The 18677-nt window shown below is 40.4% G+C and overlaps 2 pseudogenes; both read right to left on the reverse strand.

Moving 5' to 3' along the window:
- Positions 1–1490: 1490 nt before the first annotated feature.
- Positions 1491–2670, reverse strand: LOC149157811 (putative purine permease 11 pseudogene; annotated as a pseudogene).
- A 597-nt stretch (positions 2671–3267) lies between these two features.
- On the reverse strand, positions 3268–18360 carry LOC149157812 (putative purine permease 11; annotated as a pseudogene).
- Positions 18361–18677: the final 317 nt, after the last annotated feature.

Here is an 18677-nt window from a genome sequence, read left to right on the forward strand (position 1 = left end):
ATTCGATGTGCTGTAAATGTTTAGCACTAGAGGGGCTGTCATCCCACCTCTGTGTTATAATTTAGTGGTTCATTGACATTTCTTGCAGATTGCTATTGTTTTAATAGCAGTAGTTGTTATCCTGTCTGTGTATTAAACAATAGTTTTACAGATCTTCTAAATGATTGCAGCTGGCCATCACAGGGTCCTGTGCATCTGCTGGTGCAATTAGTTTTCTCCATCATCACCTTTACCTTAAACTGTGAGTAGTTGGTAGTTAAAAGCCTTGTAGTTTGGGGGTCTTCACCCATGTCTGGGGATAATCATAGTAGGAGTGGTTATCTGGCTTAAATGTGCAGCATATCTTCATTTATCCATAATTTTATCCAACATAATTGTTGAATTTATAATGTTACTGAGCATCACTGATATACAACCTAGGTGAGTTTCTTGGGGTGATAACAGGCATTCATGTGGAAGTTTTTGGAAATTTAATGTTTTCGAAGTGAAATTTCTCTATGAAATTAATACAGAAAAATGGTAGTTGTTTCATTTCGCTATTGAAACTTTGACGACCTGCATCCTTCTCTTCTTCTTGAGACTTAAATATTATGTAAAAATGTCAGATGAACCAAAGTTATCAAGTACATTCACAAAATATAACTCGTAATTAGTGTTGTCAGTGTGGTCCAATGATCCATAGCCCAGCCTCCAGATTTGTAAATAGGGATTGTGGAGGGGCTAGGAAAGTGGAAACACAATTTGGGAAGACTAATTCTTAAAGCTATGATAAAATGAAGCAAGTAGATTAGATCTCATGAAAAAGAAACAAAGGAATTTCATCACTATCACTGTAGCGATTTTTTTCCTTTATTCAATAAGAAGGAAACTTGTAATACCAATGCATTGTGATGTTATTATGTAAAATAGTATGTGAAACAATTTGGATGAAGGCAAAACTATAGTAATAATGGTTTAATTTTAAGATCATGTAAAATAGTATGTGAAACAATTTGGATGAAGGAAAAACTATAGTAATAATGGTTTAATTTTAAGATCATGTAAAATAGTATGTGAAACAATTTGGAAAAACACAAGATTGGGCAAGTTGAGTGGTGACTGTGAAATAGGAACTGTAACGTGATCGACAGGGAGCAATACATTTGTGTTGTTGTTTATCAACAGGAAAAACACATGCTTGGAGAAAGTGTGATCCAAGAAGTGGAACCACCTCTCTAAACTCCCTATGGTGCAAAAACAAATCCAAAAAAATTACATAGACTAGTCCAACAATAGATGATGAATGTGAATAGAGGCTTAGGACACAGATGTAAGTAAGAAAGAAAATTGTGGCAACAATGTTTCCAAGGATTCAAATTTAGGGTTGGAAGTCAGCTACATAGCTAAAAAAACTTTTTAATAAAACAAAATGATCACAAATCTCCATTTATAAAGGGAGAGTAACTTAATTTGACTCTCTCTTTACTATATAAATACGTCTATGAACATAATTAAGGATGTGATGAGCTTTCAGCTCGAACATATATCATGGTCAGCACACTTGTAGAAGGCTTTGAATCCAAGCACCCACCATATATATAAGAAACAAATCCCCATGTACTTAACAGCATCGAAATATTTTTCAGAGCTTCCATTCTGTCATGGAAGAAAGTCGATGATAATATGGGCACAATAGGGAGGGCCAGAGTGCTAATCACATTTGAGAACAAGGAAGAAACCAAAAAGATCAAACCCACTCCACCAACCGAAGAAACCTGCCATCCTATTGCAGACCATATCAATGTCATATAGTAGGAAACTTTCCCTGTTGTGAAACTCTCAGCCTCCTTTTTCATATCTCTGAACTCCCCACTAACAAAGAATCCAACTATGAATACCACACTAGCAACTATCAATGTGAAAAATTGCATCTCCAGAACCACTACAAAGGTCTCCTTCTTTATAACCTTATTGAATACAAGCTGCATCAATGGAATAAGCAGCCCATAGTGGGCAGAAGCTGCAATAGTACAAATGAATCCTACTATGTACGTCAGCAAAACCAGAGTATTCAGGATGTATGGAGTAATTTTCTGCCTGTTCAGTATGAATGAAAATACATCATTGAAGGCCATTTGACTTGAATAGAGAAGAGAACAGGTCGAAACAGGCATATAAGAGATAACCCATGAGTAAATCAGATTGTCTCTAGCTACAAGCAAGCCCAAACCAACATAAATTAGCACCAATTTGGGTGTGAGCGGGGTAATCTTAGAGGCTTGTTTTCCTTGATAAAGTACCAGAGGTATGAAAAGAATAGGACATCATGTTGATTGCAAACCAGAGTTGATATCCATCTACTGTTACCACCATCATCAAAGTAACAGTTGTTAAGAAGCATAGCAGTAGCTTGATCTACAATCATTGACGAAATGATGAATATTACAAGTACCCAATGGGTCTTCCTTTTTCCTGCAAACATCTTTCTATTGGGTCCTCTTCCTGGCACTACATCCCTGACCAAACTAGGGCATGAAGTTTCAATCTCTCAAGGTCAGTCAAATTATATGACAACTGCTTGCAGATAGACAGTTCAATCAAATATAAAATTAATCGGAAATATTTAATAGACATACCCTCTTGTACTCTATTGTGGATTTCTGGAATACCACCCATCTGAATATCACCCATTAGGAATGAATTACCAGTGTGCATCAATATCAATAACAAAGAAACTTGTAATACCAATGCATTTTGATGTTATTATGTAAAATAGTATGTGAAACAATTTGGATGAAGGCAATACTATAGTAATAATGGTTTAATTTTAAGATCATGTAAAATAGTATGTGAAACAATTTGGAAAAACACAAGATTGGACAAGTTGAGTGGGGACTATGAAATAGGATTTGTAACGTGATCGATATGGAGCAATATATTTTTGTTGTTGTTTATCAACAGGAAAAACACATGCTTGGAGAAAGTGTGATCCAAGAAGTGGAATCCCCTCTCTAAACTCCCTATTGTACAAAAACAAATCCAAAAAAAATTACATAGACTAGTCCAGCAACAGATAATGAATGTGAATAGAGGCTTAGGACACAGATGTAAGTAAGAAAGAAAATTGTGGCAACAATGTTTCCAAGGATTCAAATTTAGGGTTGTAAGTCAGCTACATGGCTAAAAAAACGTTTTAATAACACAAAATGATCACAAATCTCCATTTATAAAGGGAGAGTAACTTAATTTGACTCTCTCTTTACTATATAAAGACGTCTATGAACATAATTAAGGATGTGATGAGCTTTCAGCTCTAACATATATCTTGGTCAGCACACTTGTAGAAGGCTTCGAATCCAAGTACCCACCATATATATAGGAAACAAATCCCCATGTACTTAACAACATTGAAATATTTTTCAGAGCTTCCATTCTGTCATGGAAGAAAGCCGCTGATAATATGGGCACAATAGGAAAGGCTAGAGTGCTAATCACACTTGAGAACAAGGAAGAAACCAAAAAGATCAAACTCACTCCATCAACCGAAGAAACCTACCATCCTATTGTAGACCATATAAATGTCATATAGTAGGAAAATTTCCCTGTTGTGAAATTCTCAGCCTCCTTTTTCATATCTCTAAACTCCCCACTAACAAACAATCCAACTATGCATACCACACTAGCAACTATGGATGTGAAAAATTACATCTCTAGAACCACTGCAAAGGTCTCCTTCTTTATAACCCTATTGAATACAAGCTGCATCAATGGAAGAAGTAGCCCATAGATGGCAGAAGCTGAAATAGTACAAATGTATCCTACTATGTACGTGGTAGTATTCACTCCCTTAGGCCTGTCGCCATCTGAACGAACCGCAAGCAGAATTGCACCCAAATTCAACAAAACCAGAGTATTTAGGATGTATGGAGTAATTTTTTGCCTATTCAGTATGAATGCAAATACATCATTGAGGGCCATTTGACTTGAACAAAGAAGAGAATAGGCCGAAACAGGAATATAAGAGATACCCCATGAGTAAAGCAGATTGTCTCCAGCTACAAGCAAGCCCAAACCAACATAAATTAGAAATTTGGGTGTAAGCGGGGTAATCTTAGAGGCTTGTTTTCCTTAATAAAGTACCAAAGGTATGAAAAGAATCGGACATCATGTCGATTGCATGAGAGTTGATATCCATCTACTGTTACCACCATCATCAAAGTAATACCTGTTGAGAATGCAACAAGATGATGGAGCTTAGTGGAAAGAAATCGCCTTCACTAAGTGGGCCCGTGGGCTATTTTTGGCACAAAGTCTATTTTTAGACATATGGATCATGGTCTATGAGTTGCAGGATGCTATTTGTGGATGATTGGTCATGTTGGTAAAAATAGATGGACTTCTATTTTTAGACATATGGGCGGTTTCTATTTTTAGACTGCCAAGCTAAAAATAGAACAATCGAATATTATTAGCTCATAATAATATTTGGACTATAAACATTATCTTATCCTCTTGGAGCACTTCAGTTTGAGCTACAGATGTGGCACATGCAGCTGTCAGAAGGAAATACGCTTTTCTTATGAGTCAGTTGAGCTATTGCATAGTGGACTTCAGTTAGAATTCAAGTGATTGAGTTTGGTGGAGTTGATTGAGGATTTGATGGAGTTGTGTTCAATTTGACTTGGTTAAACTAGTTGTATTTAGTCTAACTGCAGAATACACTCGTGATGAGTGATGTGAATTAATTGTTAATTAATTCACTAATTATTAACTCATAAAGCAACTAAAGAATACATCAGTTAACTCAGTGCATGGACAGTTCAGTAGAGACAGGTGTTAGAGGTTGAGATTGCTATCAGTTGTGACTATAGTTGTGCATGACATTTTGGACATGCATGGATTGAGTATTGCCAATGAGGAATGTGTGGTTCAGCCAAGGAAATACAAGTTTGCTTCAGCCATTCATCATTATTCTCATGCAGTATTGCGCAAGGAGGCAGGCAAAGCAGCGGAGGAGATTTGAACCTGTGATTGATTTAGATCTGAGCTAGTTTGACTGACCTTGAGATATTGAAACTTAAGGCCTTGGTTTGGTTAGGGATGTAGTGCCAGGAAGAGGCCCAAATAGAAAGATGTTTGTAGGAAAAAGGATGACCCATTGGGTGCTTGTAATATTCATCATTTCGTCTATGATTGTAGGTCAAGCTACTGATATGCTTCTTAACAGGTATTACTTTGATGATGGTGGTAACAGTAGATGGATATCAACTCTCGTGCAATCGACATGATGTGTGTAACAAGTGGAGATAGTACTGAGTACTTATGAGGAGTATTGTACTATGTATTGTTACATGTTCTCAATCATTATAATATACAGATAGTGTGGGGTTTTAGGAAGGAGGAGAAAGCCATGGAGGTAGGCAAAGCAGTGGAGGAGATTTGAACCTGTGATTGATTCAGATCTGAGCTAGTTTTGTGTGTAACAGGTGGAGATAGTACTAAGTACTTGTGAGGAGTATTGTACTATGTATTGTTACATGTTCTCAATCATTATAATATACAGATAGTGTGGGGTTTTTAGCTATATGCTTTCCCCGGGTTACATAATGTGTTAATGTGCGCATGTGATTGGTGTTTCATTGTTTTTAATGCTGCAAGATTGATGATCAACGTAGAGGAGGTTATGTATTATGCATGCATTCCGCAATAGTTTATAATCAGGATAATATCTGCGAATAAGTGTTTAATTATTCAAAATTTCTACATGGTATCAGAGTTGTTGATCATCAGATCTATTATTCAGAAAGTGTTTACATTTTATTTCTTCAGGCAGAGTCTGTAATCGGGCCAGGTAGCCTATGGATTCATCCTTCCTTTGGAAGGTGAGATATTCGGTAAAAGCCCATATAGTCAATCTCTGTATGAGAAATACTTTGTTCTCACGAATTTTAGATCAAAAGCGGTTGAGTTTTGAGCTGGTGGAATTCGAATTTGCAGCAGTGTTTTCTTGGTGTCAAAGTTGCAATGTCTTTCAACGGATTGCGATTGGAGTATGCTCTTGAGGGCAGCTCGAATTATATTGCATGGAAAGACAAGATGGAGGCGGTGTTGGATGATAATGGGTTGAAGGAGTTCATCGAGGCTGAGGTCCCAGAGCCTACTGATACTGCTCAAGTTGATGCTTGGCAAAAGAAGACAGCAAAGTGTCGAAGGATTCTGTTGGAGGGCGTGAAGGATCACATTGTGTCCAGCCTACATGGAAAGGCTTCTCCATACTTGATGTGGAAAGCGTTGACAGATCTATTCCAAAAAAAGAGCGATCAAAGGAAGTTGGCGCTCAAGGATAAACTCAAAAACATTAAGTGTGAGAAAGGAGACAGTATGCCCAAGTATCTCACGAAGTTCACTCAGTGCAGGGATGAGCTGGGAAGTGTGGGGGTGACTGTCGATGATGAGGACTTGGTGAGCTTGGCTCTCCTTGGTCTTTCGAAGAGTTGGCATTCCTATCAAGACTCTGTCAATGGTCGGGAGAAATTGCCAGGATGGGAGAGACTTTGGTCAGATCTTGTGCAAGAGGAGATCAAGCGGAATACCAGGGACGGATCTTCATCAAAGGCACCTGATGAAAAAAATTGCGCTTTGGCTGCCAAAGCAAAGAAGGGGAAGAACAAGAAAGCTTCTCATTTCGGCGCGAAAGGAAAGAAGCAGGACATGTCCAAGGTGAAGTGCTTTCACTGTCACTAGCACGGACACTATGCCACAAATTGTCCACAGAAGAAGAAAAATAAGCAAGCTGCTGGATCTACAGCGGGAGAGGCCTTAGCCTCGTAGTTTGAGCTTGATTTTTTGTTGATCGCATGCTTGGTATCAAGTGTGATGGGATCGGTATGGTTCTTGGACAGTGGTGCGTCTTTTCACATGACAGGAGATCGAGATTTTTTTTTGATCTGGAGGAGAAAGATCTTGGAGTGCACATCGAGATGGGCGATGATGGTAGATACAGTGCGACCGGTATTAGTACCATTTCATTTGAGAGGGAGTCTGGTAAACCCTTCGTATTGAAGGAAGTGATGCATGTTCCAGGATTGAAGAAGAATCTTATCTCTGTGGCGATGTTAGAAGACAAGGGATATGATGTTGTTTTCAGCGAGGGAAAGGCTTTCCTGCGCAATAAGACAACTAGAGAAACCCGGAAGATAGGGGTTCGAGTCAGGAACCTTTATCAGTTGCATGTAGATGGCTGCGTAGCAATGGCATGCAAGGCAGAAGGATTGGTGAGCCGGGATGATGGCGAGCTGTGGCACAGGAGATTGGGCCACCTTCCATGGAGCCTTGAAGATACTGAAGCAGATAACTACTAGGTTTCCTAAAGGCACTCTTGCACAGTCAGATCAGTGCAAGGGGTGTATTTTGGGAAAATTTGTGAAAGCCACCTTTCACGAGAAGGATAGTCGTGCCACGACGATCCTTGAGAGAATTCACACAGACGTGTGTGGACCTTTCTCAGTAGCTTCGACAGCAAAGCACAGGTACTATGTGATCTTTGTTGATGATTTCTCTCGAAAGTGCTGGATCTTCTTCATGCAGAAGAAGAGCGAGACATACTCAAAGTTCTGTGAGTTCAAAGCACTGGTCAAGAAGGAGTCGGGGAAGAAGGTGAAGGCTCTTAAGAGAGACAATGGTGGTGAATACATCTCTGGCGAGTTCAAGGACTTCTACAGCGCAGAAGGGATTCGAAGAGAGCTCATAGCTCCCCATAACCCAGAGCAGAACGGGGTTGCTAAGCGGAAGAATAGAATGATCGTGGGTGTTGCATGGGTGATGTTGTATGATCAGGGCCTACCCCTTCACTTGTGGGCGGAAGCATGCAATACTGCAGTATATGTGCAGAACCGTTGTCCTCACAGGATACTTGGCATGAGTACACCCTAGGAGGCTTATTCTGGTAAGAGGCCTGATATTTCTCATTTGTGGATTTTTGGTTCTAACGTTTACGTGCATGTGACGAAGGATGCCAGGAAGAAGCTGGAGCCAACCGCAGAGGTTGGGATATTTGTGGGGTACACTAATACGCCCCACAACTATCGTGTGTATTTGCCAGACAGTCGCAAGACTGTTGTGCGATGGCATATAAAATTTCATGAGGAGAAAGCCATGAAGTGTTCGCTTGAGAGGGAGCCACACTTGCATGCAGATGAGGAGCTATTAGTTCCTAAGGATGAGCTTGAGGACGTGGATTAGCCACAGGACGAATTTCATGGAGTGGAAGAGACCACTCATGCAGCGCCAACCATCAGAGGGCGAAAGCACATTACAGAAGCTGAGCGACTGGCTCAAGATGCAGAGAAGGTTGTAGTACCACCTACAGCTCAACGCAGGCAGAGACAGTCACCTGATCGGTACAATGGATACATGGCTCTTGTGAGAAAATGTGTTGTGACGGAGCCATCCTCTTTCAAGGAAGCTGTGGAGGATCCCGCATGGGTATATGCCATGGTGGAAGAGTATGATTCGATTGTCAGAAACAGTGCATGGGAGATTGTCCCAAGACCGGAAGGGAAATCAATGGTGGGTTCGAGATGGATCTACAAAGTGAAGCAGGTAGCTGACGAGAGTGTGGAGAAGTACAAGGCAAGATTTGTTGCCCGAGGCTTCTCACAGATAGAGGGGATCGATTATGAGGAGACCTTTGCACCTGTCACAAGGTATTCTTACATACAGACGATTCTTGCTCTCTTAGTGCAGATGGGGTGGCACATTCATAAAATGGATGTGAAGACTGTGTTCCTCAATGGAGTCATTAAGGAGGAAGTGTACATAGAGCAGCCCAAAGGTTTCAAGATCTTCAGTAGCGAGTCGCATGTGTGTGGGCTCAAGAGAGCGCTGTATGGGTTGAAACAAGCACCACGTGCTTGGTACACATGGATAGATAGTTATTTCACCAGACTTGGATTCTCCAAGAGTGAGGCGGATCCTAACCTATACCAGATTGTGGTGGAGGGTAACTTGCTTATCATTGTACTTTATGTAGATGATTTGATTCTAACAGGTGATGAGCTATTGATACTTTCATGCAAGGATGATCTTGCTAAGGAGTTTGAGATGAAGGACTTGGGCCTCCTTCATTATTTCCTGGGATTGGAAATTTGGCAGCGCAGTGATGGACTATTTGTTTCTTAGGGTAAGTATGCTTGGGAGATACTGGAGAAGTTCAACATGCATGGTTGCAAGCTTGTTGATACTCCTCTTCTTGGAGGTTGGAGGAAGGAGGATGCTACTTCAGCAGAAGTAGTGGATGCCACTGTTTATCGACAGTTGGTGGGGTCGCTTATGTATCTGGTCAATACACAACCCGATATATGCTATGCTGTTAACCAGCTTTCACAAGCTATGGTTAAGCCAACCAAGCTCTTCTGGAAGGCATGCAAGCATGTATTGCGTTATCTCAGAGGCACATTAGGATATGGATTGTGGTACAGACAGGAGGATGAGGTGAAGCTATGTGGCTTCATGAATGTAGATTGGGCAGGGAGCCCAATGGACAGAAAGAGCACATCTGGAGGGATTTTCGGTATCGGGTCGACAGCAGTTTCTTGGTACAACAGGAAGCAGAGATTCGTGGCACTCAGTTCAGTAGAGGCCGAGTATATGGTAGCAAGTTTGGCTGCATGCGAGGCTATATGGATGAGGAAGATCCTGGTCGGGTTGTTCGGTTCATGCTTGGAGCTTACTGTGATTTATTGTGATAACCAGAGTTGCATTAAACTCTCGGCTAATCCAGTATTTCATGATAGATCCAAGCACATTGACATCAGGTACCATCATATCAGAGATTGTGTGCAGCAGAGAATCATGTTACTTTCATACATTCCAACAGAGGATCAGGATGCTAATATCTTGACGAAGGCGCTCACCAGGAGCAAATTCGAGTACCACCAAGGCAGGATAGGGGTTTCTGATAATCCATATCTTGTTGAGAGGGAGTTTTGAGAATGAAACAAGATGATGGAGCTTAGTGGAAAGAAGTCGCCTTCACTAAGTGGGCCCATAGGCTATTTTTGGCGCAAAGTCTATTTTTAGACATATGGATCATGGTCTATGAGTTGCAGGATGCTATTTGTGGATGATTGGTCATGTTGGTAAAAATAGATGGACTTCTATTTTTAGACATATGGGCGGTTTCTATTTTTAGACTGCCAGGCTAAAAATAGAACAGTCGAATATTATTAGCTCATAATAATATTTGGACTATAAACATTATCTTATCCTCTTGGAGCACTTCAGTTTGAGCTACAGATGTGGCACATGCAGCTGTCAAAAGGAAATACGCTTTTCTTATGAGTCAGTTGAGCTATTGCATGGTGGACTTCAGTTAGAACTCAAGTGATTGAGTTTGGTGGAGTTGATTGAGGAGTTGATGGAGTTGTGTTCAGTTTGACTTGGTTAAACTAGTTGTATTTAGTCTAACTGCAGAATACACTAGTGATGAGTGATGTGAATTAATTGTCAATTAATTCACTAATTATTAACTCACAAAGCAACTAAAGAATACATCAGTTAACTCAGTGCATGGATAGTTCAGTGGAGACAGGTGTTAGAGGTTGTGACTATAGTTGTGCATGACATTTTGCACATGCATGGATTGAGTATTGCCAATGAGGATTGCGTGGTTCATGTTAGGATATTCCGACACATAGGATATAGTTAAGTTCAACTTGGTCTAGTATAGAGTTAGGTTAGAGTTAGGTAAAGTGTGTTTCTTTACCGTTGTACATTTTGTAACTTACAATCCGACGGTCACGATATGTAGTGATCCGACGGTTCACTCTCACCTCGGTATTACCGACACTTGATCCGTGGCTTGACACCCGATTGGTCCATGAGTTCTATTTAAAGCGCATGGAGGGTCATTGTTCGGGTAATCCGTGCATGAGAGAAGCTTATGTAAATTTTCATTCTTTGATTAATAAATTGCCTGTAGTACCCACGTTGGGACAGGCCGTGGACTGTTTCCCTCCTTGCACTTTGAGGGTTTTAACCACGTCAAAAATACTGGTGTATTGATTTGAGATCTGGTTGTGAGCGGTGTCCTTTTGGTATTCTTTCTGAGGAACTTACCCTGTAAATTCCTACATGGTATCAGAGCTATTTGAGGGCCGCGTCCGTTGGTGATCCAAATCTGAAGCCGGTAGAACTGCATGCGGCTGTCGTTTCCTAGATCTGCTGTTTCTGACTGCTTTCGGGCCGAGAGGACTGCTCTGTTGCGTTCGGAGCATCTGTTCCAGTGAGGAACCCCTTTCGTTTCACGCGAAAAGGTTTCCGGTAGCCCTAACTGCGTCATTTTTTCAGATCGGGAGGTATACAGTGTTTTTTGCAGTTTACTGTTATTTTCTCTCTGCTTATTTCGGTCTCAGTTTATTTAGCCTTTTTTTTTTAACCGGATCTATACCTTTCATTTCTGCGTATGCTCTTTGCCCTGCGACTCTGTGCGATCTGGGCAAATCAAAAACAGAAAGGAAGGATTTGTCTCATGCGTATGCTCTTTTCCCTGCACCTTAGTGTGATCTCGGAAAATCAGAAACATTGAGAAAAATATTTAGTTTTTTGGCTAAAGCTAACTTTGAGATTTTTTTTAAATTTCTAGTTTTTTTGGCTAAAGCTAACTTCGAGCCGCAAGGTTCGTTTTTCTTTGCATATTCGTGTTGGGTTTTGTGTTTTGTGTTTTGTAGGGAAAAAGAGCTTTCTCAAGGCAAGCACGCAAACCAAGCCCCCCCCCCCTCTCTCTCTCTCTCTCTCTCTCTGTCTCTCTCTCTCTCTCTAATTTTTTGTATAGATCAATTGGTTCAAAGCTATTTTAAGAGAGTAGAGGTCTTGGGTTCAAGTCTCCATTTTGTGGGGGCGGATTTTTTTTTCATTCCCGCACATTCGCGCACTTTGCCGGCAACGTCAACAATTTTTTTTTTCAAAAAGCCATAACTTCTTCATCCGGAAGCCTTTTTCAGAGCCGTTTTTTTTAAAACCGCCTATTTTTTCGAGATCTATCCATTGGAACACTTACTTTCAGCATCTTCAGCTTCAGTTTTTTTAAAAAAATGGAAAGTCCATGCCAAGTCATTCTTGACAGCACTAACTACTTCCAATGGGTAGCCTACATGGAAGATTTACTTAGAAGTAAAGGTCTCTTCAGAATAGCCACAGACCAAGAGAAGAAACCGAAAGATGAAGACAAGGCGGCAAAATGGGAAAATAGACAAGATCAAGCACGTGGTTTGATAGGGATGTCTATTTCTCCTGATCTTAGATTCCACATTGCAGACCTTGAGACTCCTCATGAAGCATTAGAAAAACTTGCTAAAGTTTTTGGGATTAAAAATGAAATTAGAGCCCATCAACTTGAAAATGAGCTGCTTACTTTGGATCCTAATAATTTTTCTTGCATTGAAGATTTCTTGTCCAAATTCAAGACCCTTAGATATCTCTTGGAAGGTGTTAAAGTTAAGAAAGAAGATGGTAACCTTATTTATTCCATCCTTACTAAGTTGGGACCAACCTACTCTGTATTTGTTTCCACTTTCCATTCTACAAGGGAAGCTTTCATTTGTCAAGGACAAGAATACAAGACCCCTTCCTTTGACTCCTTTTGTGATTCCTTAATAAGAGAACAAGAAAAACTCTTACACCTTGGTCTTCTTAATCTTGGAAACTCTTCCACGAAAGCGTTAGCCGCCCAGCAGCAACCAAATTCAAAGAATCCTAAGAAGTCATATCCTCAAAAGAATGGTCCTAAACCATCTCAGCCTCAAAATGAAAGATCATTTCAGCAAAATGATAAGACCAATAAAAACAAATGGAAGAAGACTGATAGACATTGTAACTTTTGTAATCGAGATGGCCACTTAGAATCTAAATGCTTTAAGAAGATGGAAGCCTTGGAAGCCGCAATGAAGAAACATAACATCCATGTGGAGCCTACTTCAACTTCAACTTCCAGAATGGCACTTTCTGCATGTCATTGTCAATCATCTCAGTCTGGTTATGCATTAAATGTATCTTCTTCTTCTTCTCATTCTCATGAGTGGCTCATTGATTCTGGAGCCTCTTGTCACATGGCCAAAAACCAAGCCATGTTTTCTTCTTTAAATGATTGTAACACCAAAAATATATATATTGGTGATGATAGATCTCTTAATGTTGTAGGGACTGGAACTGTTCATCTAGACAATGGTCAGTTTAATGATGTATTATGTGTTCCAACCTTATCCTGCAACCTTCTATCTGTCTATCAGATAACTCATTCAGGTGAAGGTAAAATTGTTGAATTTTCACCTCATGATGTTGTAATCAAGGATCTAAAAGATCCTAAACAGATTCTAGCTACTGGTCTTGCTGATGATTCCAAAAGGTTGTATAAGTTTCACAACTTTGGGTCATCAAATCTTCCCTCAGTATTTATTGCTCATAATGATGAAGTGAGCAAACTTTGGCATGAGCGATTTGGTCACTTAAACTATCGCTCCCTTCAGCATCTATGTAAAGAAAATATGGTGACAGGTCTTCCTATGGTATCTTGCAGAGATGGTGTTTGTTCCGGATGTGTACTCGGAAAACATCATCGGGACAGTTTTGACAAACGTGCCTCTTGGCACGCCTCAACCCCTTTACAGCTTGTGCATAGTGATTTATGTGGTCCTCTTCCTGTTGCTTCATTCTCTGGCTGCAAGTACTTCTTAACTTTCATTGATGATTTCTCCAGACGCACTTGGGTATACTTCTTAAAACTCAAGAGCGAAGTATTTAACACTTTTTTGGCCTTCAAAGCCTTTGTTGAAAAACAATCTGGACATCAAATTCTTAAGCTAAGAACTGATAATGGTGGAGAATATGTTAAAAACACATTCATCAACTTTTGCACCAAAAATGGAATTCAAATGCAACATACTGTTCCATACACTCCACAACAAAATGGTGTAGCTGAAAGGAAAAATCGCACCTTAAAGGAAATGGCTAATTGTATGCTGCAATCTAAAGGACTCAGTCTTAGTTTTTGGGCCGAAGCAATTAATTGTGCAAATTATATAATCAATCGCACTCCTACTAAGGTTCTAGAGAATATCACTCCAGAAGAAGCTTGGAGTTCCATTAAACCAGATGTAAGTCACTTTCGTGTGTTTGGAAGTGAAGCATGGGCCCATATTCCAGATGAAAAGCATAAAGCTTTAGAACCTAAGAGTGAGAAATGTACTTTTGTTGGATATTCTGAAGATGTAAAAGGTTATAGACTTATTCCATTTAAGTCCAAAAATGTTATCATTAGAAGAGATGTAAAATTTGATGAAAATAAATCGGCCTGCGAGCCTAGTCCGGCGGATGTGCCACCTCTTCCTATCTCTTCTACTTTTGAAAACATTTCTTCTTCAGATGATGAAAGCGAGGATGATAATACTCCCCCACCTTCTCAGGATCGTCAACTTCCAAGATGGGTCCGTACTACTCGGGATGCAACAGGTGATCTTGCCGGTGATCCTACAGATCAGCGACGTACACGTTCTCAGTTTGAAAGAGCCTCTTCTTTACTGGCTCAAGCTCCAGTAAATCATGATCCTGACACTTTTGCAGAAGCTTCAGGCCATCCACATTGGGAAGCAGCTATGAATGAATAATATCATTCATTGATGACAAATGATACATGGGATCTTGTTCCTCTACCAAAGGGACGCAAACTTGTTAGATGTAAATGGGTTTACAGAACCAAGTATGGACCAGATGGGAAAGTTGATAAACATAAAGCTCGTCTCGTTGCTAAGGGCTTTTCACAGGTTGAAGGCATTGACTACACTGAAACCTTCTCCCCTGTTGCCAAAATGAACTCTATCCGCCTTGTTCTTTCCCTTGTTGCCTCTTTAAAATGGGAAGTCCATTAGATGGATGTTAAATCTGCCTTCTTGCATGGGGACTTGCAGGAAGAAATCTATATGGAACAACCCATTGGCTTCATACAAACAGACTCCAGCCTTGTTTGTCGACTTAAGAAATCCCTTTATGGCCTCAAGCAAGCTCCTCGGGCTTGGTATGCCAAAATGGATAGCTTTCTTTTAGAATCTGGCTTTTCTAGGTGTCATTCTGACAATACTGTCTACACCAAGAAAGTGGGCAACTCTCTTATCATCCTTGTTCTTTATGTTGATGATCTTATTCTTACTGGTAGTGATCCCAACCTTATAAACCATGTGAAGTCCAGCCTTAAAAAGAAATTTGAAATGACAGACTTAGGACACTTACACTATTTTCTCGGTCTTCAAGTCTTGCAATCCCAAGAGGGTATTTTCCTTTCCCAGTCCAAGTATGCTTGTGATATTCTTCGTCATTTTCACATGGAAGACTGTAAGCCAGCCCCTTCTCCCTTTCAGTCTGGAGTCAAACTTTCAGTCTCTTGTACTTCTCCTGAAGTTGATGCTACCTTATACCGTCAACTTGTCGGAAAACTCTTGTATTTAACCCATACTCGTCCTGATCTTTCCTTTGCTGTTGGCCTTGTTGCTCGTTTTATGCAAAACCCCCGTGAAAGTCATTGGAAAGCAGCTAAAAGAATACTTCGTTATGTTCGAGGTACAATACAGTTTGGGATTCATTACAGTGCCAAAGCAGCTCCTCTGTTAGTTGGTTTCACTGATTCTGATTGGGCTGGTGACCCTGATGATCGGAAGTCTACTGCCGGTTATGTCTTCACTCTTGGTTCAGGACCTATTACATGGGCTTGTAAGAAACAGGCTGCCATTTCTCTTTCGTCAGCAGAAGCAGAGTATCGTGGTGCCGTGGAAGCTAGTAAGGAAGCCTTGTGGCTTCGTCAGATCCTATCAGAGTTTGGCTTTGAGCAGCAGCATCCAACCACACTTTGGTGTGATAATCAAAGTGCCATTCAGCTATGCAAAGATCCAGTCCAGCATCAGCGCAGCAAACACATTGAACTACACATGCACTTCATCAGAAAGCTCATTCATGACCATGTTCTTGAAGTGCAATATTGTCCAACAGATGATCAGGTTGCAGACATCTTCACAAAGGCTCTCACAGAGGCGAAGTTCACTAAACTTCGATATATGCTTGGAGTTCAGGAAGTTGTCACTAAGGGGGGATAGGCTCTAGTGCCTCCTTCCTTCTCCTATTGTGTCATATTTGTAAATCCTTCAATCCTATCCCAAGTTGTTCTTAAGGGGGGATGTTAGGATATTCCGACACATAGGATATAGTTAAGTTCAACTTGGTCTAGTATAGAGTTAGGTTAGAGTTAGGTAAAGTGTGTTTCTTTACCATTGTACATTTTGTAACTTACAATCCGACGGTCACGATATGTAGTGATCCGACGGTTCACTCTCACCTCGGTATTACCGACACTTGATCCGTGGCTTGACACCCGATTGGTCCATGAGTTCTATTTAAAGCGCATGGAGGGTCATTGTTCGGGTAATCCGTGCATGAGAGAAGCTTATGTAAATTTTCATTCTTTGATTAATAAATTGCCTGTAGTACCCACGTTGGGACAGGCCGTGGACTGTTTCCCTCCTTGCACTTTAAGGGTTTTAACCACGTCAAAAATACTGGTGTATTGATTTGAGATCTGGTTGTGAGCGGTGTCCTTTTGGTATTCTTTCTGAGGAACTTACCCTGTAAATTCCTACAGTTCAGCCAAGGAAATACGAGTTTTCTTCAGCCATTCATCATTATTCTCATGCAGGATTGCACAGTGGAGGCAGGCAAAGCAGTGGAGGAGATTTGAACCTGTGATTGATTCAGATCTGAGCTAGTTTTGTGTGTAACAGGTGGAGATAGTACTGAGTACTTGTGAGGAGTATTGTACTATGTATTGTTACATGTTCTCAATCATTATAATATACAGATAGTGTGGGGTTTTCAGCTGTATTCTTTCCCCGGGTTACATAATGTGTTAATGTGCGCATGCGATTGATGTTTCATTGTTTTTAATGCTGCAAGATTGATGATCAACGTAGAGGAGGTTATGTATTATGTATGCATTCCGCAATAGTGTATAATCGGGATAATCTCTGTGAATAAGTGTTTGGCCTTGGTTTGGTCAGGGATGTAGTGCCAGGAAGAGGCCCAAATAGAAAGATGTTTGCAGGAAAAAGGATGACCCATTGGGTGCTTGTAATATTCATCATTTCGTCAATGATTGTAGGTCGAGCTACTGATATGCTTCTTAACAGGTATTACTTTGATGATGGTGGTAACAGTAGATGGATATCAACTCTTGTGCAATCAACATGATGTCCTATTCTTTCCATACCTTTGGTACTTTATTAAGGAGGAGAAAGCCATGGAGGCAGGCAAAGCAGTGGAGGAGATTTGAACCTGTGACTGATTCAGATCTAAGCTAGTTTTGTGTGTAACAGGTGGAGATAGTACTGAGTACTTGTGAGGAGTATTGTACTATGTATTGTTACATGTTCTCAATTATCCCGATTATAAACTATTTCGGAATGCATGCATAATACATAACCTCCTCTACGTTGATCATCAATCTTGCAGCATTAAAAAAAATGAAACATCAATCGCATGCGCACATTAACACAGTATGTAACCCGAGGAAAGCATATAGTTGAAAACCCCACACTATCTGTATATTTAATGATTGAGAACATGTAACAATACATAGTACAATACTCCTCACAAGTACTTAGTACTATCTCCACCTATTACACACAAAACTAGCTCAGATCTGAATCAATCACAGGTTCAAATCTCCTCCACTGCTTTGCCTGCCTCCATGGCTTTCTCCTCCTTCCTAAAACCCCACACTATCTGTATATTATAATGATTGCGAACATGTAACAATACATAGTACAATACTCCTCACAAGTACTCAGTACCACCTCCACCTGTTACACACAAAACTAGCTCAGATCTGAATCAATCACAGGTTCAAATCTCCTCACTGCTTTGCTTGCCTCCATGGCTTTCTCCTCCTTAATAAAGTACCAAAGGTATGAAAAGAATAGGACATCATGTCGATTGCACGAGAGTTGATATCCATCTACTGTTACCACCATCATCAAAGTAATACCTGTTAAGAAGCATATCAGTAGCTCGACCTAATCATTGACGAAATGATGAATATTACAAGCACCCAATGGGTCATCTTTTTTCCTGCAAACATCTTTCTATTTGGGCCTCTTCTTGGCACTACATCCCTGACCAAACCAAGGCCTTAAGTTTCAATATCTCAAGGTCAGTCAAATTATATGACAACTGCTTGCAGATAGACAGTTCAATCAAATAAAAAATTAATTGGAAAGATTTAACAGACATACCCTCTTGTACTCTGTTGTGGCTTTCTGGAATACCACCCATCTGAATATCACCCATTAGGAATGAATTACCAGTGTGCATCAAGATCAATCTGAATTCAAGTTCTGAAAATTGGTTATTAAAGCAAGCACATGGTATTTACTGAAGGATAGAACCAGCAGTGGAGTTGTGAGAAGGTCAATGGCCGCCCATATGCAACTCATTGCTTGTGCTTGACTTTGAATTGTGCACCGATTGTTTAGTCCACATAAGATCATGCTACGATCCTGCTCTGTTGAATATACTTTGTGCTCTGTTGGATATACTTTGCGAGAGCAGGGCCACATTTTCCTTATCTTTCTAAGGGGATTTGAGTTTCATCGTTCTCACTCTGC

This window comes from Pinus tabuliformis, chromosome 5_2 (assembly GCF_031772625.1).
Source record: "Pinus tabuliformis cultivar Carrire ecotype Pingquan chromosome 5_2, CPIR1, whole genome shotgun sequence".
NCBI classification, from domain to species: domain Eukaryota; kingdom Viridiplantae; phylum Streptophyta; class Pinopsida; order Pinales; family Pinaceae; genus Pinus; species Pinus tabuliformis.